General features: G+C 37.7%; 1 long non-coding RNA gene across 1 annotated transcript in view; it reads left to right on the forward strand.

Annotated features, from left to right (window-relative positions):
- The window catches only part of LOC107528691 (uncharacterized), a 31,153-nt gene that overhangs the window by 3,401 nt on the left and 6,212 nt on the right, over window positions 1-21,540 (forward strand). Inside the window, exons 2-3 of the long non-coding RNA XR_015715523.1 lie at window positions 15,649-15,866; window positions 20,067-20,168. This is a non-coding gene — a long non-coding RNA (uncharacterized LOC107528691). The remainder of the gene's footprint in view (window positions 1-15,648; window positions 15,867-20,066; window positions 20,169-21,540) is intronic.

The following is a 21,540-nucleotide window of genomic DNA, read 5'->3' on the forward strand; positions in this document are numbered from 1 at the left end:
TAGCCATTTTTGATTACTGGTCTTTGGATGTTTTAAAAAATAATTGGAAATTTTGGGGGGGGATCAATCACCTAATTTGCTTTGAACTCACAATCCCCCCCCTCCCAAAGACATTCCAACCTGTGTTGTGTGGTGTCATTGACCACAAAGAGTCATGTTCTCACAGAGGCTGGGTCCCGCGTTGATCCGGTGCGAGGAGAAAGCAATATTGCACACTATTTTCACATGCCCGCGAATCGGCAGTGGTGTTACATCACGGCAAGCGGAGCTCCGTGTAGATCCTAAAAAGGAGCCGTGCCTGTGGGGGCGGGGGCCGCGAGGACTCCTCACAGCGCCCTCAGTGAGAGCTGTCAGGGAAACCGGGAGAGAAAACAATCTTCACTGAAGCTTTTTGCTATTTGAATTTCCGTCAGCTGCCTATTATCCATCCAAATATTAGAATCCATACATAATGGAGTTCCTTGGCTCCTACACAGTAATACCTTTAAGCACGCAAAAGGAAGTTATATCTTGCAAATTCCTCCAAAAAGGTTATCAAAATTGCCCTGAAGGGTTGACATCGTCCTGACAGGGATTGTTTTGAAGGATGATGTTATTATTTTTCATTGGTCATTCCACAAAAGTATTAGGAGGGAAGGAAAATTCGACACCTGTCCCTCTTGGATCTTATTTAGCAAAAAAAAAAAAAAAAAATACAAGATTTCACTTTAACAGGGTCTTTCAGGCAGAAAAATACGGCAGTAACATGTGTAAAGAAAATTTCAATATGTTTTGACAATAGTGTAATCTAGAGGAAGTGTTATACCCCTTGTGGAGGTCATCATTCTTAATACAGTGTGTGTCATCAATTCTCAGGACAACAGAGAAAATGATCTAGTCAATACATATGAAACAGAAATCATGCATAAACATGCTGCCTTACTATAAAGTGGGTGACACCACTGAAAATTGGATAGCAGGCCTGGATGCAATTTTCCATAACTTTTTATTATTCATAAGATCGTGTGATCTAATAAGCCACACCTCAAATTACTGTCCATTGAAGGTGTTCTTGAGTGATAGATTTTGACAAACCAGACAGAGGATATATTATGATTAAGATCAGATGCTGGTAGTGCTGGACTTTCCGCTGCTGACTGTTTTCAGCTGTCTTCCATCAATTCTGTACTTTCCCCCCTTAAAAAAATGAAGAAGCATGAATCCATGGGCTATGAACACATAAGAGAAGAAATCTATGAACTGATTATTCAGTAGGTCTGTTCTCAAGTGTCTCTCCATTTAACTGTGATGGGGGGGCCTGGGAGAGGGCTGATTTGAGAACAATGAGTAGAAAGGACAGAATATCTGAGTTGAGTTGAGAGATATAAGTATCTGAATCTGGCATTTAAGCATTTGTTAAAATACATAGCACTTTAAAGGGGCAGGGACTTCCTTAAATATTTAAATGAAATAGAAAAGAAAATAACAAACACACCCAAAACAACTGAAACCTTCACCTAATCATCTTTTGTTAAAATTAATAGAAGATTTCTGGTTAGGAACAGTACCTCTGCAAAGGCTTTTAAAAGCTCCTTCCTTCTTTCCTTCCCCGCTGTCTCTTTTGTTTTCTTTTCTCTTTTTGTTTTCTGTTAATAACTCCTCTGGTCTAGGTCTGTGAAAAGGACTCTGCCCCTTTAATTCATCAAATGCAGAAAAACTGGCGTAGCCAGTATCTACAAGCCACATTCCAAAGGGAGATGTTTTCAATTCACTCATTATAGAAAGGTCAGTCAGGTTCAAGTTCAATGTCATGGAAAAGAAGTACTCTCTACAAGGAGTACCACCCACACATGAAAAAGTGGAGGGAGAATTAGGTGAACTATGTAACCTAATTTTTTGGGCAAATACAAGAAAATTAGCCCTGTGTGCTATTTGAATTTAAAACCACATATTAACAATTCAGCTCTAGAAGGTGACAGCAACCACAACAAAGTAAACACGCTCTCCAAACCACTCGGCCGTAATGATGTTATTAGTATGCATGTTGCTGAGTCCAGATGTAGCCTTTAACAGCCCAAGCCCTTCCAGTGCTTTTTGTTCTAATGGCTTCAGACTCTTTTTCAAAATGGGGCACTCAGAGCCCACCAGGACCAGAGGACAGGATCCGGAGATAATTCACGCTGGCAAATGGAACATGACCGCCCCGTCCGTCTTCGCCACGTCCCATTGTCTGCCATGCTAATAAACGGTATCTGCTGGAAGACAATAAAGCACCTGTGAGGAATCGTGGGTTCAGTGGGACGGGGCCTCTGTTGGGGCTGAGGCTCTGAGAAGTTGTTCCTTCAGGTTGATGGCAAGACAGTTGCCTGTAGCTGGGAGGAGGCCCCACCAGTGGCCTCTCCTCATAGGAATCTGCTCCCCGGAGAGAATTTCCCCACTGTGAGAAGGGTGGGCTGGCCTTCACGGACATGTGCTTGAATAGAAAATTTGTACATAGAGCCTCAATAGCCTAAATGCATTCAAACCAACTGCCCAGTTCATCGGCGAGAGCCTTCATCTTTATGTTAATTTTTGTGTGGCTGCCGTGGGAGCCTCTAAAGTATACGGGAATGTGCACAGCAACCCTGCTGTTTGTGACACAGAACCTTGGGGAACCACACCGAAAAACAAAGTGCCTTGGCTCAGTCTGGTCCCCCTTGTTGTGGTTGCAGTCAACCCTCTGTGCCGTTGTTTTGAACCCTTTCCTTACATACAGTCATTTTCTTTTCTTTTTTTAAACTTTTATTACAGTAGATCTCTAGAAATAGGAATTAGTACTGTTTTTCCTTTTTGAATCAGAAGTAGGTAAACACCACTAAAGCTGAGGGTGCAGAGTGATTTAGTGTAGGTTAACGTAGTGCGGAGGGTATTTTGCAATAAAATTTTAAATTAAGGGGAATATATTTACTGCCTGTCTTGTGTGTGGCTTATGAACTATAGGTTTGATATTTGGCAGAATGCGTAAGAACTGATAATTAGGTATGTGCGTGTAAGTAGTGACATTTGTTTTAAACAAACTACTGTAAAACTGAATTCATTTATGCCTCTTACTTTGTTCAGCCTCTCCTAGACAAGTAATAAAGTATACCAATAATATCTCACTTTACAATAAGCTTTAATTATAGAGACACCTGATAAAACACAGATGAACTATCTGTTCAGAAGCTGTGTGGATTTTAATAAATAGAATCGGGGTGTGTGTGGGGGTGTGTGTGTGAGAGAGAGACAGACAGAGAGACAGAGAGACAGAGACAGAGATAGGTACTTATACATATTAGTGCTGAGATGTTTGCAGTGGGGCTTTTTTAATTTATAAAAGTTTATTGGCTGGAATCATATTTAACAAGTTAGAAAAGGCTGTCGCATAATTTGTCTTTATTGGGTGTGTCCAAATACCAAAAGAAACAGTGCCACAGAAACAAAATAATGCCATTTGATGAATGCCTGTTGCTTTTTTGCATTGTCATTTGAAAGCATTAAGTTTTTCCTTTTGTGTTGTGAAATAATAGTAATTTAAGTGCTAGAAGCATGAATAAATAACCATTTTTAAAAGTCTGAAATGATGGAGAGTGTTTAGGAACCTCTGTCACTTTTCTTCCTCTGGGAGGAACCTGACCACTGACCAGTTATGCCAGAAATTCCAAGTGAAATCAAACAGACATCCTTCCGGGTTAAACGTAACCCAGAGACGGCCTGAACCAAGGGCCTCCCTGGTGCAAGGTTACTGCTAGAGCAACTCTGATAATTTCTGGTTTGTTTTATGTCTCTTTATTTCTGCAGTATCCCTCAACAGAGGTTTTATTACAATAAACTTGGATACTAAATGAGGCTTTATTAATTAGGGATGGGCAGAAAACCATCTGTGACATAGTGACCCCGGGTGGGAAGCCAAACCAGAGTAATTAAGACATAACATGGTAATGGGAACAAATAATGAATACACTCGGTGACCTGATGCCGAGCGGTGCCCCCTCTCTAGGCCTTTTTTTTTTTTTACTTTTTTTTTCTTTTAAACTGGTAGTCCCTTTGAATTCCCCTCTTATTATACTTCAGTAGAGATGGTATCCAAAGTAGTGAAAATTGAGAAAAATATGGGCTAGTATTGGAGAAACTCTGAGGTTTAAAGGCTACCTCTGTTCATGTGACACTATCTCTATTAGTAGGGACCAGAGGTTGGTATTCTTTCATTATTTGTCACGCAGCATTTCTTTTACATGGAGAAAATAATATCCTGGGCCGAGCATGCACCTCTCCTCACCCAGGCAAAACCTGTATCTTCTGGGTTTCTTCCTATGATGCTCACTCCTCTCCAATGCTAAGGACAAAATAAGAATTTGGAAGAAGCCAATGAGGACCCCCGAGGTCTCAGAAGATGAGGAAGTTTCGTGTGACTCCCTGTGCCAGGTCCTGGCTACCCAATGAGGAGACTGTACCCAGGTGTTCAGCAAGGAGTCCAGTCTGTAGGCACAGAACCACTGAGCAGCTACCAAGGAGCATGCCCAGAGTTTTAAAATGATCCGCAAAGGTTTTAAGTGAACGAAAACCTGACCCAAACACCCCACTCTCTTCAATGCATTTTGAGTTAGGAACAAAGATGATTGTGCCATGAGATAAGAGTTTTATTTTTAACTTAAAAAAAACACACCAAAAAAACACTGGGTAAGGGCCATGACTATTAAATCTTTTATAGATACGTGCTCTCTTTCTGTTAAAATCTAGTTGTTTGGCACCTTGGCACATCTTGAAGTTAAATAGACTCTTCACTCATAAAATTTCAAATATGATACAGAATAGATGCTTAATATAAGCTTATTAACTAATTATCTGTTTAGGCCTGTAAAGTGCTAAATCAAGGCAATTAGTTAAAGGACTCCAAAGAATGCAAAGTCACTGTAACCAAGAAAATAAAACAAACCGTCAATGGGTTATGACAGCATCCTATAATGGATGTGAAGACATTTTACTTTTTATTTTCTTGACTTTTAAGGGTAATTACTTCCACTTCCCGTTAGTTTTTGTGTATCAACTTGGCCAAAATATTCAAGATAGAACTCAAGAGATTTCCTTGTCCCAACTTAAAATCACGTTGTACCTCAGCTCATTCTTTTGTGGAAACAAAATCTTCACCCAGTTTCTCAAATGGTAAAAGATTACTAAATAAGATCTAGTCACACTTTAAGAGGAAGAAGAGTTCATGTCAATTACAGCTCTCTTACTGTTATCATTGGTTTCACGTCGGGCGTAAAGGCTTTTCGTTTTTTCTGTAAAAGTTGCCTAACAGTTGTGAGAAAGCCGTAGACAGCAGTCTCAATAATGTGTCCTTGTGTCGTGAAAGCACTGGCACTTCTTTTGCCTTCTGTGAGTCAGAGCACACTGACTTAATCAATAGAGACATCCCACATCTACTAACACTTTACTCTGGGGAATAAAATTCCTGGGAAAAGTAAAAGCAAGAATTGCCCCCATTTGATATTAAAGCAGCTCTATTTAGTTCCTTTCTCATTGAGCAAAGATCGTATATGGCAGCATCACGGCTTTAAATTTTCTTTTTTCAGTGAGGTAAGTTTGAATAACTAGATCAATAAGAGAGTTGTAATGGAATCTAATGTTTTCTTCCTCTAGGCCTACGATACTTTGTTTTAGCATGAGGTTCAGATAAATGATTTCATGGTAGTCGTGAGAGTTTGCTCTATATTTATAGCCCTGACCTGTGTATATCATTAACATAATATATCAAAGAAGGACCTACATCATATAGAAAAAGTGTTTGGGCCTATCTTCTTTAGTCGTCGGGGCTGGGTTTGGGTGGTGGGGAATGACGATGGGATGTTTGCTTCTGTGTAACCAAACAGAATTTTTTAGCCAACTTGAAAATAAATACTTTATGATTTTTTTCCAATCCTTTTCATTCTCCCATTTGGATGGGTTTTATTTAAAAAAAAAATCAGTCTCAGGATATTCAGAGCTTTGAAGAAATAGTTCCCACATCCTTTGAGTAAGTTTAGAAAGTTTCCCTTTCTGGTTTTAAGGAGAAGGTAAAAAAAATCCCCACACGCAGGAAAGAGATCTTTGGGCTAAGTCATTCTCCATCCAGTGCTTAGCTGAAAACATAATAAAATATAGACATTTATGAAGATAAAAGTACAGTTTCCCCATCAGCCCACTGTTAACATTGCAAAGGACCCGTGCATTGGGCACGGAGAGATTATACCCTAGAGCACGTCACAGGGAACCTGGCGGCAAGCGCTCTGTTCTTCGGAAGATACTGGCGCTGATGCAGTACCCATTTCTAGACAGGCTTTCCCAGAGTGGCGTCCTTTGCTTTTCCCTCATTTATTTTTCTGCCTGTCTTTTGTTCATGAAAAAAAGACAACTGACGGCGTATAAAAAATCATGGAAGGAAGATGCACAGAAATTGGAAAGAACGGAACTGATTAGAGATGGACCCAGAAAACCATCCTCTTTCCTGACAACTGCCTGTGAGGCTGAGAAAAATATAATTCCCAGAAGCATCATTTATGAGATGTGTGCTTCTCATTTACAGTTTTCTGTATTTTCTAGCTTCTCCAAAAATATGTTTTACATTTTTAATTAAGAAGTTGTAGTTTTTTTTAACAGTAAATGGCCTTCCAAGGCATTCACATTAGTCCATGTTGATGAATAATGCAGCTGGAAAGAAATTTAAAGACTACTTGGCACAACATCTTCAAGAGATGTAGGAAATAAACTATCCTAACCCCAGGTTTTGAACATTTTCATCTATCTATCATCTGTCTATATCTATCTATCTATCTATCTATCTATCTATCTATCTATCTATCTATCTATCTATCTATCTATCATCTATCTATCTATATCTATATCTATCTATATACATCTATCTATCTATATCTATCTATCTATCTATCTATCTATCTATCTATCTATCTATCTATCTATCATCTATCTATCTATATCTATATCTATCTATATACATCTATCTATCTATCTATCTATCTATCTATCTATCTATCTATCTATCTATCTATCATCTATCATCTATCTATCTATCTCTATCTCTCTATCTCTCTATCTCTCTATCTCTCTATCTCTCTATCTCTCTATCTCTCTATCTATGTATCTATCATCACCTGTCAGTTATCTATCAATCACTTACTGACTACATACATATACACACATGTGTATGTAAACATAAATATGTAATTTTTATGCTTGTATTTGTGAAAATTATGAGAAGTACTATAATGTACGCCAAGCTTTTTATCCCCAGTGACTGCACAGAGGACAGCAGTAGGTGAAAGTGGATATTATATTTGCCTCACTCTAGACCCACTCCCAACCTTTCTCCACCCATCTCTGTTCTTAACAGATTCCCTTGACTTCTAGTTTCCAGTTGGCTTTAGGCAACGGAAGTATGGGAAGTACATTCGTAGGACAGGAGGGGAGTGAGTTGAAGTCCTTATTCCACCAATACCTTCTTACCAGGCTACAGGTGGTCAATGGCTACAAAAATGATATATACTACAATACTTTTAGTGATCTGTTTAATAAATATTTATTGCAGCCCCAGTTGTCATAGGTGCTGGGGCACAACAGAGACCAAAGAAATGAGATCTCTGCTCATAGAGAACTTATTTTTAAAGTGTCATTTTGGATTGCTTTTATTTTTAATCATGAAATATTTGGCAGATTTTGTGATCTGTCTTTTAGTGAAAGAGACCCTTTTTGAAGAAATAGAAGACATGTCAAAAGCAGGCACTGTAAGTTTTGGTAGCGATTTGGTACATTCATCACACACAGGTTGCATGTACCAGAGAAATTGGTGAGTAAAGAAGAAAAGAAAGTAAAATAAATTTTAGTTACTTTTCAGTGGATATTTGAGTTGCAAAGCCATCAAGTGAATTGATGAAATATTAAAGATAGGAATGTAAGTAGAGAGACCCTGTTTCCTGTCATTCTTACTTTAATCTGTGCCAAGCACACACATTAAACTAGGCCCTAAGATGAATGGAAAACCACAAATGGTCTTTGTATAACACTTTCAGGTTGTTTTGATGTAGGAAATACATTCATCATTCATAGAGGGAATTATTTAAGTTATAGATTTGACAACTTAGGCTGAATCTACATAGTGATAAAACATCTGCTCAAGTCTAGTCAAAAGCTCAGTCAGTTTTGTGAAGAAATCCGTCAAGCCTGTTGCTTGGTGGCATGTAGACAAAAACCACCAACTGATCGACTGAGTTTTTCACTTCTGAATGGGTGGTTTGGCACCGTGTAGACCCAGCCTATGATTATACTGCCATCTGTATTCTTTCTTACATCAGGCTTATTTCAGCCACAACTTATACATGCTGTTTTGAGAAGAACTAGTCAATATTTTGGTTTGTCTTTAGCTATAAGAGCTCCTTAGACAGTCTTGCGTGAACTTGGCTCTGCCTTGCTAATTCTCTGTCAGTTCTGGCAGCTATGGGAATTTAAGTTCATGGTGTAGATATTTGGATTCCCCTCAAAATAAAAATAAAATATGTAAAATAAAATCTTAAAATAGGCTGCTTTTCTTTGACAGAAATACCCCAATTCCTAGAAATGGCCAGCCATAGTCAATATGTATATATGTAACTATAATTTTAATGTAAAAACAATACAGAATACATAGACTATTTGGAAGTTAACAATTACTTGTGTTTTCATAGTTTTCAAATGACATGAAGCAATTGAATAAATCTCTTTCTAAATTCAACTATACATAAATGTTTTTGAAAGTATAAGGTACTATGTGATGGTGGTAGGACTGTTCACTCAAAACTGGGAAAATGAATTAAAACATTACTTTTTTTTTCTCACTAGTGCTATCACACCTTGTAACATTACAGTCATTATAGTGATCACTTATTTCTTCTAAGGACAAGGGCTAAATAGAGAAAGTTTGAAGTTTAGAGGGTGAGGAATCATAAAGCCTTATATAACAATAACATTGTCCTGTGGGTTTAACAAGTCAGAGCCGTTTTGAAATGTGTTTCTCTACAAGGACAACTGAATCAAAAGTTGCATTTTTTTGTTTGTTTCTTTCTTTAATGAAAGTTGAGGGACATGATAAGTCAAAGAGATGAGGAAATATGTATTCTTTATTCAATAAAGTGATAAAATGGGTAGATTCAGGTTTTGTGGGCCCTGAAATTCATACAGTTTGGGAGACCCACTTTTGAAAAATATATAAAATGATAAATAAAAGATAAGTAAAAAAGTGAGTTTTATTTCATTGAGGAACTTAATTTAATTTAATTTAATTAAGGTGTGTGTTTTTTAAAGTGAGACGAAAAGGTTCTTTGGGAGAGGCATGTATAAGTCAGGGATCCTGAAACTTCAGCGTCATTAGCTTCACAATATAGTCAATGATGAGCTAACAGAATGTTCTAGAACAACAGCTTTATACAAAATCACCTCGACTTGGAGCACAGAAAAACAATTTGTCATAAAGAATGTGACTTAAGATACATCTTACACTGTAAGGTATAAAAATAACGTTGAATCGCTATATTGTACACCTGAAACTAATGTAACTAATATAATGTTGTATACCAACTATAGTTAATAAAAATATAAAATAAAAGAACATTTCTACAATATTTTTAACCTGTAAACTAATTCTAAAATGATAGATACTACTGAAGAAGAAAAACAAAGTGAGGGGGCTTTCCTTTTCAGATATCAAAAATTATTATAAAGCTATATAAATTAAAGAAGGTAATATTGCCACAGGGGTAGGCAAATAGATTAATGGACCAGAAGAAAAACTTACACATATAAGAAACCCACATAAATAAGGCCCATATTTGCAAGCAAAGTTCATTTATAACAGAAATGGCATTGAAATTAGCAGGGAAAGGACAGATTTTAATAACTGATCCTGGCAGTAAAACAGTTATCCAATAAGTGTGCTTTATAAAAATTAGAAGATAATATAAAAGAAAAATTTTGACCCAGATTTGTCCAATAAATATTTGCTGAGTGATTAACAGCCTGTAATTCCTTTATGATATTTTCTTTAATTTGTTATATTTTAACTGCCCTGTTTTTTCCTGATGGCATAATTTTAACTTTTGGAAGCATACATATAATTATTGCAATATAATTCTGGAAGTAAGAACTATCTAACACTCAAATAAAGGTGAGCATAATCTATTGTCCTGAGATTTGACTAGTGTGTATCTGATTTTATTATAATAAAAAATGCCCCCAAAATGCCACTGTCTACTAACTTAGCATATCCAAAGTCACAATAATTAGCTTATAAATCCAGAGTATCATTCTTAAAAAGTGTCCAAAGGAGGCTGATCTCTTAGGTGTACACTCTATAATGTGGAAGTAGGTTATCATTATCCTTCCTAGATGTGCTAAATCCTTTAAGCAACGAGAGATCAAAGGCCTGCTGTCCCTTTATCTTTGACAGCCCCCTAGGTGATGCTCTATGAGGGCATTCCTGGTGTTCTGCTCATTCTACAGAAACACAGAAACAATCCCAGTTGTAGAAAATGGGAAGACAGTGCAGTACTTACCCATTGAACTCCATTACCATCTATAACTATTTGAATAATTGACCGCACTTCTTTTTTTCTTTTAGCCAGAATTAGTTGGATAAATGCCTCAGTTTTCCATTTCACTTAATCTTTGTAGACAGAGCCAAAGAATCCCTCCTCCTCCCAACACAAACTCTTCCGCCACGCAAACCACACTAATGCTCTAGATTGGCATGACACAGCACTCACTCCAAACCATTTGGCTCCAGCCAGTTAGTCAGGCAAGAATGCCTGAAAGCAGAGTGACTCCTCTGTTTAAGTACTTAAATGCACAGCAAACAACTGCTGGCCCTCTTTTCTTCACTAGTGCTGTCTCACGAAGCAGTGTATTATTACAGATAATCTGCACTGAATATAGGACAAAGCATTCTGTATTCAAAATATGCACTCATTTGCCAAGTTTACTGAACCTGTGATTTTTCAAAATAAAAGATACAAATATTTATTTGAAAACTGATATAATTAAGAAGGGCTTACTACAGAGCAACAACTACACATGGTGTATAAACTAAATCACAACACCAATAAACAGGTTTTGCCGACAGACACCTATTGTGTCAATCAGATTAGTTGAACTCAAAATAGTGCCAGGAAACCTCTTTCATGCTTCAACAGAACATAATTTGTTTGAAGTAATGATGACTAGTTATGTATAATTATCTGATTATCCAGAAGAAGAAAAAATCTTGCCTAAACAATTTTGGTATGCTGCGTTATAAGGTTTCATTTAGTCTCTGACTTATTTAATGTTTATGTAGTTCTGAGGCAAACTGCACAATTCAAAACCAATTAAAAGATTTGCCCATATCACCCATAACTTGTAAATTGGCACAACATGGTAGGATACTTAATAAGTTAGGATTTTTTTATTTTTGGAAAGTAGTCAGGGCTTCAAAAATAATGAGGTTTTCCAGAAGGGGAATAGTTTATAAATCATCAGTCAATGAAAATGATTCATGAAATTGTATCAATTTTAATATAAAACAACATAATTCTTATCTCTTGTGTAGGTAGACTTTGAAAATGTATGAGAAAGTGAATTGCTCATACTATGTAAATGAAAATAATCATTCAGTGTCTAGCACAGCCTTGCAAATCAGGAAAAATATTTAGATTTGTACACAAAGAATTTTCAGTCATTCTTATCCTTCTGGTTTACTAGGAAACACAATGAATTAAACTAATATTTTACTTTCAACTGGTATATATTAATTTTTCTTCTTGGAACTATTTATGTTGAATACTTGCCCATGAGTTAAAAACTAAAACTTTTTCTTCCCAGGTGAGGTCCCAGTTCCTTATGGGAGGTAACTTAATCTTAATTATCAGGATAAAAATAGTAGTTATAACATTTAAACTATTTCTTTGTCATTTATTATATTTAATAGGTTTAATCTTTGTTGTTAAAAGTATTGCAGATGTCTCCCTTTTTCTCTCCATTGGCCCCCTCCACCCTGTCCCCTCCCCCTCCCCATGCCTTCTCCACACTATCTTTGTACATGGGCTACGCTTATATGCATATAAGTTCTTTGATAAATATTTTTTTTGTTATTTAAATTTAAGATAAAATTATACATAATATTGACCTTAAATCATCTCCTTGCATTTCCATTATTATTAGTTGATAGTATTAGGAATGCTTTGACCACAAGTAATATAAAATACTATCAATACTGGTTAGAGAAAGAAAGACTTATTTTTCTTGAGGAATAAGGGGTTTAGAGATAGGCAGGCAGCTGATGTCATTGATTCCATGACACAACCATGTTAGGGCTAATATCAACTGAATTGTTCCTGGCCCACATCTCTTGGCACTGGTTTTATGCGAGGGTAAGAATGGGGGAGACCGAAATATCAGCACACCCATTGCTTTATCAGAAAAGCTTTCCCCAAATCCGTGCCTGCAACAGAATTTCTTGATCAGTCTGAAATATGTTACATGGCCACCTCAGCAAGGATTGCTGGGAAAACGATATTTTATAGTGGAGGTGGGCGAGGGAGAAAAGACTGAGTGAGCTAAACCATAATGCTGTCTATATTGACATTAGTATTCTAATTATAGGAGAGTGATTCAGCTGATTACAAACCTGAAAAGTTGGAATAATATTTCCCTGTCTACTTAAAACTGTGTGAATGATAAGCGAGATGTTTTGCTCTATAAGCTATAAAGAACTAAGCATAGTTCAATGTTGACATGGGAGCACAGCTTCTAAGGCACTATGCCATCGCCCCCTTATGTTGGTCACCTCAGTTTAGCCTCCCCGTTTCTAGAAACCCATCCCCAGACTTGTAAACACAGTCATGCTATAGTTCCTGAAATAGAGAAGTCTTAAGATTTTCACAATAGGTGCAGAAGGAAAAGGCAAAGAAATAAAAGCAATTATAAATAAGGTGCTATAAAAAAGTGAAAGTAAAGATGATTTTATGTAATCTATAATAAGCATCCTAGAATAGAGTTCCACAATGTAAAAGTAGAAACTTTCCCTGAAATTAAGGGGAAAATTGATTAAGTGTATACAAAGATATCATGTTCTAGGGGGAAAAATGATAAAAATTTAGCCACATTAAAATATTAAACTTTAAGTAATTTTAAATATATATTTTAAAAGATTTCTGTCATCTAGACAGAAAAGCAAACAAACTATCACATAGAAAAATCATGCTAACCTCAGACTTCTCCAAGCAACGCTCATTTCCAGGAGACTCTAGAATAATGTCTACAAAGTCCTACTGTTAGGAAAGTGTGACCCAAGGTGCTCACCATCCAGGTAAAGGACCAAAACCAGATATTTCTAAGCTCACAAGGACTCGGGAAGTACAACACCTGTGACCCCATCTTGAAATAAAGAAATATAGGAAGGTTAATCCAAGGCAACAGAAAGAAGAATGAAAAGAAAGAACTCAACGGGGAAATGATTGAGAGTGACTGTTGGCTGTATTTACATATAAGCCTGATAACCAATTGTGGAAATTGAATTTGGGGGACTGAATTTAAGTTTTAGATACCCTGAGGATGCAACAAAGAGGACCAAAAAAAAAAAAACACACACACAAAAAACACACCAAGTACGGACAAAAAGAGAAGGTGAAGTTTGCATATTTCTAAAAGAAATTCAAACCTTTCTAAATGTGAAGCTTCTTGTTCTAAAACACAGCTACAAGCATCTAATATTTTTATAACATTTTATTATTTTTTTAAATTTAGAAGCACATATTTTTTAAAAGTAACAACATAAAAAGTATTTAGAGTTTAGCATTTCTATTGTATGTGTGATATATGTCTGATATATATATTGATATATATATTAAACAGAATAATGGTCCCTCAAAGATGTCCATGACCATATCCCCAGAGCCTGTACATATGTTACTGTACATTGCAAAGAGGGAATGAAGGTTGTGGAAGGAATTAAGGTTGCTGCTAATGAGCTGACCTTAAATTAAAGGGAGTATCCTGAACAATCTGGTCGAGCTCAATTGTTTATAGTTACAAAGGTCACTGAAAATGGGAGAAAGCGGAAGGTCAGAGTGATACAGCCTGAGAAGGTCTCGGCTAGTGCTTTTGGGCTTCAAAGGTGGAGCGAGGGGGCTGCAAGCCAAGGAAGGCGGGAAACGTCCTTCTCCGGAGCCTCCAGGAAAAAGGCTGACACCTTGATTTTAGCCCCTAGAGACTTCTACAGATAACAAAGTGTTGCTTTAAGCATTTAAGTTTGTGGTCATTTGTTACAGCAAATGTGGTCGTTTGTTTATATGCAAATAGATTTATAAAAATGTTGTTTAATTAAAGTTAAGGATGCACCTAAAAGGGAAAATAAGTAGTTAATCTTTGAGGATAGGATTGGGGGGTTAGTTCCACCATATTTTAATACCCAGGTAGAAGTATATATTTCCATTCTTATTTAAGAAATGGAATCAACAGAGTAAAAGTGAATGTTAGCATTAATTCCCCAATAGCACTTATTTCATGTTTTGGAAATCCATTTAAAATCCATATACTAATGGGGGGAAAGAAGAGATTTGACAAAGAGTTTACCCTGTTCTGGCTGGGGCAGGGGGAGAGTAACACTTATCTAAAGCCAAAATATTAATCCCATAGCACTTGCACCTAAACCTAAGAAAGGAAGACGCTGAATTGGTCGAATTTTATAAATTGTGTAATCTGCCAGATAAATACTTGTTGAAATTTTCAAAGTCAGATTTCCCTCTCCCTTGATGCCAGAAAAATTTACATTCTCTCCTCCCATTTCCACTCTTTCCTCTTCTCTGTTTTTAACATTTTAATTGTAAGACATTATATTGCTAGTGTTGAGGTTAAGTGCACATTGCACACGGGATATTTATTTCTGTGATCATATTTATTTTTGAAAAGAGTTAAAAATAGTAATAAGTGCTTACAGAAATATTTTCCCCTGTTGAACTTGTGTCTCTTTTTTCTTTGCTTTGGTTCTTCTGAATTGATCTCTGCATTGACTGTGACCTCCCAGCCCAGGCTATGACAGACCTAACCCTTACAAGGGAGTAAAATTTTTTATGTTCTTTTGGCAAATAAGTATGCAAAGAAAGGTATTCCCACTTCTCTCGGGTGCTTTAATGGGTAGTTTGACTTAACATCACAGTTTTCAAAGTCCAAGAGGATATACTAACTTGGATGAAAAACACATATACAGGGTTAAGGAAAATATATAATGTGTAGGAGCTAAAGGGCTTGATTTTCTTGGCTGGGAAAATATATTTTACACAATTCCAGAGCTGAAGTAAAGACAAATGAATATCCCCATGGTGTAATCACCAGGTTGAAGAATCAGGTGACTTCAGTCTTCAAGTTCCCTTTCAGCACAGTAAGTTTTTATGTTTTTTTATACCTCGGTTGGTGGATGAGTCAATGTTTTAAATGGTCATTTATCATGTACCATATAAAAGAAAAGCTGTTACCTGAAACTCATTTTTACAGTTGCAGGCAAACAGAAATAATAATTTTCAAGGACCTAAAGCTGTTTCTTAAAGAATGTCATCATTTTATCCGTATTTTTTACTTACTATTTCCTTATAGATGAGCCAGTTTTTGAAGGCTGCACCCTGCCAGGTCTTGCTGTAAACAGGTTCTACCAACTCCCTGTTGCAGCAAGTGAGGAGAGGAAATTCAGCTTTCCAGAAATCAAAGTTACCTTTCAGACCGACTCCAAGAACCAAAGCCACCAAGACCAAAGGCGCCGAGCCAGCCAGAAGCAGCCCTGGCTCCCATCGTGAGCTGACTTGTACTAATTCTAGGTACTTAGGTGACTACTAAAGAGTCTCTACGGGGAGTCATTACACTTATTCTCAGGGTATTCCTGGTTTTTTCAGACATTTCAAAACATAATTTCAAAGATATAGACTTGAGTTTTATAAACATTTGCTGCCTTCTCTAGTAATGAAATGAGATAATCTATTGGGATATAGAAAGGGATAGTGATGCATGAGGACTTTAGACAATAATAGTCTTCACGAAAGTTGATGAGTGACTTCATGGGAAGTCTTTAGGAGAGATATCTCAATGATTCAGAAAGAGTAGAAATGCTCTAGAATCACCTCGACCTGGTTGCAAGTCTTCTCTCTGATGTTTAATAACTGTGGATGCAAGCAGTTTACTGAACCTCGTCTAGCCATATTTTTTAAAGGTCATAAACATGAGAAACACTACTACCTACACCAGAGTAGTTGTGAATGTGAAATTAAACATATATAAAAGGCTTGCTAACCTGGCTGATGTGCCATAGGAGCTCAGTAAATGCTAATTCACTTCTGGTTAATCACTCTCAGATCAGAGAATTCTCTTTGACTGGGTCAGAGCAACCTGCCTTACTGTTGATATCCTTAAAATATAATCCCAGGCTAAACATAATTCACACCTACACTACATCAGATAGAATAGGTATAATGGGCCTTGTTTTTGTCCCAAATTCTCATCTGCCCTTTCCTCTTGTAGGAACACCTATTGGGTGCCAACTGTGTTTCAGGTACCGTGCTGGACCCTTCCATCCATCATCTTAGTCATTGTAACTGAGATGAGGTAGCAGCTGTGATTCTGAGTTACCCCAGAGGGGACTGAATTCCTGGGATATTAACTGACTCAAAGTTTCACAGCTAATAGATGGAAATTCTGTCTCCATATCCTGTCCCACATTACCTTTTTCCCTCCCTCTCCATTCCATGATATCAAAAATGATTCAGAGGTATGGTTTCCACAAATCAACCTGGGTGTTCACCATGACAAACTAATCAACACATGAACAAAAAGTAGAGCTTTAGCGTGACTCTGCTGCCAGTGGATATTGGCAACACAAATAATCCTGTGCTTCTCTTGGCTTGCTGGTTGACGGCACTGCTCTGCATGCAGAGATACAGTGATGGAATATGCAGGCAGGGAGGAGAACCACCACCCCTTAGCAGATGGTCCATGGGGAGATGGAGGGAGACTAAGCTGGAACTGGGCACAAGGGCTGAACTGAAAGCAGCTGATGGGAGTGCAAGGCGAAGAATGTGGAGCTTGTTTGTAGTGGGCCCCTGCCCCTGTTTTGCATTTCTATTCATGTTCACTTTTCTACCATCTTTTTTAGGTTTCTAGGAAATAGGATGGAGAAGACAAAGCTGCCAAATGCACAACATTTATGAAAGCTTCTGTCCAGAATCTTGATCTGCTCACCCTCTCTGCTCAGAGGAGACAGTGTAGAAACATCCAGGGCCCTTGCATTCCTTTCCTTTTAAGTCTAAAACTGAGTTAGGCGTGAGCAGCCTTCTCTTTTCCCAAGGCCCTTCTATACCCCAACAAAGTCCTCCAAGTCCAGTTTTCATCCAAGGAAAAAAAGAAGGCAAAGAAAGGAGAGAAATGCATTTACACATTTTTACACTTTCATTTTCCCCTCCAAAAGCTGAGGTCTTAGGATCCCATAGTTCCATTGTGAATCCATAATAGACCTTCCCTGAGGATAGAGTAGGCATGTGGCCAGTGAGGACCTTTTTGTTATAAAATACAGGGAAAAAGTAATGGTACTTTTAGAATCAATGGCTTGAGAAAATGAGAAAGTTAAGATGAAATTGTAATTTTAATAAGCAAATTTGTGTTTTGGTTATTAGAAGAACATCTATGCACATTTGAAAAATAAAGATAGTGGTTCCTCTACTTGGGAGACTCAGCATTGACAATTCTTAGTGTGTTCAGTGGGATATGTGAGCCCCTTGAAGTCACTTTGCAGCATCTGAGGAGAGTCTCAGCCACAAGTTGACAATCACTGCTTTTAGCAGTGAGGACTGTGATGATGTATGAAAAAATGATGCATTAAGGAAACTGACTGACAGATTGCTCAATGATTACCTTATTCTAAGTATGAGGTTTTGGGGTCTAGGCCTAGGTGGTGACAATGGAAGCAATTCATTGATAAGTATAAAGAATACGTAAATTTGTTTTTTATTATTTTTTGCTACTTGGTTGTTGGAGCAAGTGCGAAATTCCACATTTTCAAGTCTTAGTGATTGGGAGGTTGATGGTAGTAAACAGCTGGCTTAGGGAAAAGATGAACTCAGTCTTAGCTATCTTGAAATAATGGTGGTTTATTTGCTGGGTAGTGGTCAGGGATGCTAAGCAGGTGTTTAGAAATAGGAGACTGACGTTCAAAATAGAGGGCATGACTATAGAGAGAGGCTATAGAGTCATTTCTGTAGAAGTAATTAAAGTTACAAGAGAGCAAAACTGCTCTCTCTAAGAGAGAAAAATACAGAGCTGGAACAGTTGAAGATGGATCTGGAGTCTACCAGGGTCAGCCAACATTTTCTCTAAAGGGCCAGAGAGTAAATATTTTAAGCTTTGTGGGCCAAAGGCCTCTGTGGCAACTACTTAACTAATCCATTGTAGAGCAAAAGCAGCCATAGATAATATGTAAATGAATTTTCCTGGCTGTGTTTCAATAAAAATTATTACAAAAAAAACAGGTGGCTGGCTACATTTGGCCCAAGGGCTTTAAGTTTGCTGACCTCTGGTCTAGAAACCTAAGTTCCATAAGGGCAAGGGCGGTGTCTGGTTGGCCCACTACTGTATCTTCAGCACTTGACGGGGCACCTGGCTCACAGTAGGTTCTTAGCGGTCATTTCTTTAATTGATGAGTGTCTACATTTAACTTTGAGGAACAAAGAAAACCAAGAGCAATCTAAGTGTTACGAGCACGAACAAGATTGCATGGCATAGACGAAATCGAGAAAAGAATGTGTTAACAAAGTCTAGCAACAGCGATGACTGGTAGATTATGGAGAGTGAAGAGTTGTAATTTTTTAGGGCAATGAGTAACGAGTCAGATACTGAGGTGTACAAGATAAAAATAAGATCATGGGAATGTTATGGAAGAAAGGATGTATTCACACAGAATAACCCGGGTGTCAGGATGGAAGTAACTTTGTGAAGGCATTTGCATGGTTTAATTTCAATAGTTACTGTCCTTAATATTTTTTAAATGTCAGTCAAAGAGATATGATATTAATTATAATCCAAAATGTGTGTATTAGATAGTTAAAAATCTAACATCATGATTTTGTGAACTATTTGAAGGAGAATCAGTCACACTTGTTTTTTTGACATTCTGTAGATAAAATAAGCAGCTTGACTAATTTTTTTAAAGTAATTGTGTTGATATTTGTCAAGCATTCTGGGCTATTTTTCCCTAAATTTATGAGCTTAACTTTTGTGAATTTCTAACTTCACTTTATGAAGTCAATATTAAATAGACGACTTAAGTATTTTCTTTGTATTATTAGTTTCCCACATTTACTTATACTTACAGATTACCCCACACAGAGCTGTTGGAATTTCTCTGTGATTATTTCATAGAAAGTGTTCTTCTCTAAACACTCTTATCCCAAGGTAAATTGATGGATTTCTAATGAATAAATTCCGGGAGGAAAACATCAGCATTTTTATACTGCAATTCAAAGTATTTAAATTCCTTCACCCTTAACTGTAGCCACCTGCCATTCTAAGTTTACACAGTGATTTTTAACAATGGAAAATTATTATTATTTTTTGTGCAATGTCGATCACCTCTGTGTCGTGTGATACCTAGGGTGGTTAGTTTGTTATTCCTGTACAGATGGGAGAAAACCAACAATACCATAAACATGTCTAATCATGTCATTGAAGCTTTTCTTGGAATAATCGGAGTGTGATGATGGAGCAGGGAGAAAAGATGGGATGGAAATTGAGGAAAAGGGTCTCAGCCTGAATTTTCCAAATTGGCTATTTATCTGGTTAATTCTTCATCTTTCCTCATCACCATGTCTGAATTGAGAAAATCTTCCTAATGATAATAAACTATGTCAAGAACAGATGGCTGATTTGATGTGATGAAAATAGCTGTGTCAATTGAGGGTATTTTTTTCCTCACCCGTTTTGCTTTTCATCACTCTGGGGTTGGTGGTTCATATGTATTTTTTTCTCTTTTACAGAATTTACCGGCAGTCCAATATAATGGGGTGTATCTGTCCCCAAAAGCAGTTTGGACCCTTTTCTCTGAAAGAAAGAAAGGAGAAGTGGCTTTTTTCGAAAAAGTAATTATTACCTTTCCCACCTTTTCAATCCTTCAGTTACGTTACTTTTGGAAAGATCAGTTTACAACAAATGTTTAGTGTCAGGAATTTTGCAGTTTCATGGGCCTTGACAGCTTGGCATGAAAAGCAGTGGCATTATGTCAATTGTAAATGAGTATGCTATTTACATACTAATTAAACTTTGCACTAGTGGGGTGAAAGAAGGTCGTTTGGAGCACCCCAGTTATTCTGTTTACATCATTGTTGTCTGTGTGAGCAGTCCATTGTCTGGCATGCCACAGCGTCAGCCCTAAATATCATTCTGTAACCTTGCACGACTTTCAAAACATTACCCCCACTGCTCGGCAAATCTGACAGGACCAGTATATCTAAAAGCAGAGGGAATTCCCAGATTCACCTGCATTCCTCGGGTCAGCACCGAGTTTGCTGTTGATGATGATGATGGTGACGACAGTAACAGCTTTTATCAATTGCTTTCCGTAGGCCAGGCCTATGACATTTTGCCAAACAATTTTTATATCTTAATCTACTTAATTTTTAAAGTAAGGTGGGAATGGTGATTACACCCTTTTTACACATAAGGAAATTGGGGTCGCACCGTCTGTAAGTGAGGACATTGGGGCTCCAACATCTGTTCTGTTATCTACCCGAATATACTGTTTCCTGCTCTGCTGTGTCATTGACACCCAAAGTGACCCACTGCTTCGGATGGGGCAGGTGACTGAAAATACAGCAAGAGCAGGAATTTCCCTTATCAACTTTACTTAAGGAAGAAGGTGATAACCAATGAAGAACACACGCATACTGCCCAGTATGTTTTTTCTCATTTACATCAGAAATACATCATGACCCCAGGCTCCCATTGGCCACATGGTCCCCACTGCCTCTCGGCGGCCTTTTATCCCGCGCGACGCCAAGACGGGCTGCCCGGCCCCGCGGCGGTGCCGTTGCACAGAAGTCCACGCGTGCTCGAGGCGCCTGGGTCAGGAGGAGCGACGGTGCCCGTTAGTTTATACAGTGAAAAGTGATTCACAGCCCGTGGAGCTAGTTTATTCTCCTGCTTCACATCTGCAGAAAGTGGTTTATTGGATTTGGCTAGACATTTTTCCTCCTAACTGGCTAAGGAGCAGAATCCACATTATATCATACCTGTGTGGGAGTCGGCTCAACAAGATTTGCCGCGATAAAGAGGGAGATCAGAGCCTTCCCTGGCCGGGCCTGGTGGAGGGAGCTCACCATCCATGTGGGTATTTATATCCAAGTTGAGAGTGCAGAGTTGGCATTCCTTGGCATTGTCAACAGAGTGCTGGGCTGTGCTGCTTTCTTTTTTAAAAATGACAGAAACAGAGAGCCGAGGTAGTTGACATTGAAA

The sequence above is a fragment of the Miniopterus natalensis genome, chromosome 13 (assembly GCF_054644295.1).
Source record: "Miniopterus natalensis isolate mMinNat1 chromosome 13, mMinNat1.hap1, whole genome shotgun sequence".
In the NCBI taxonomy this organism is placed as follows: domain Eukaryota; kingdom Metazoa; phylum Chordata; class Mammalia; order Chiroptera; family Miniopteridae; genus Miniopterus; species Miniopterus natalensis.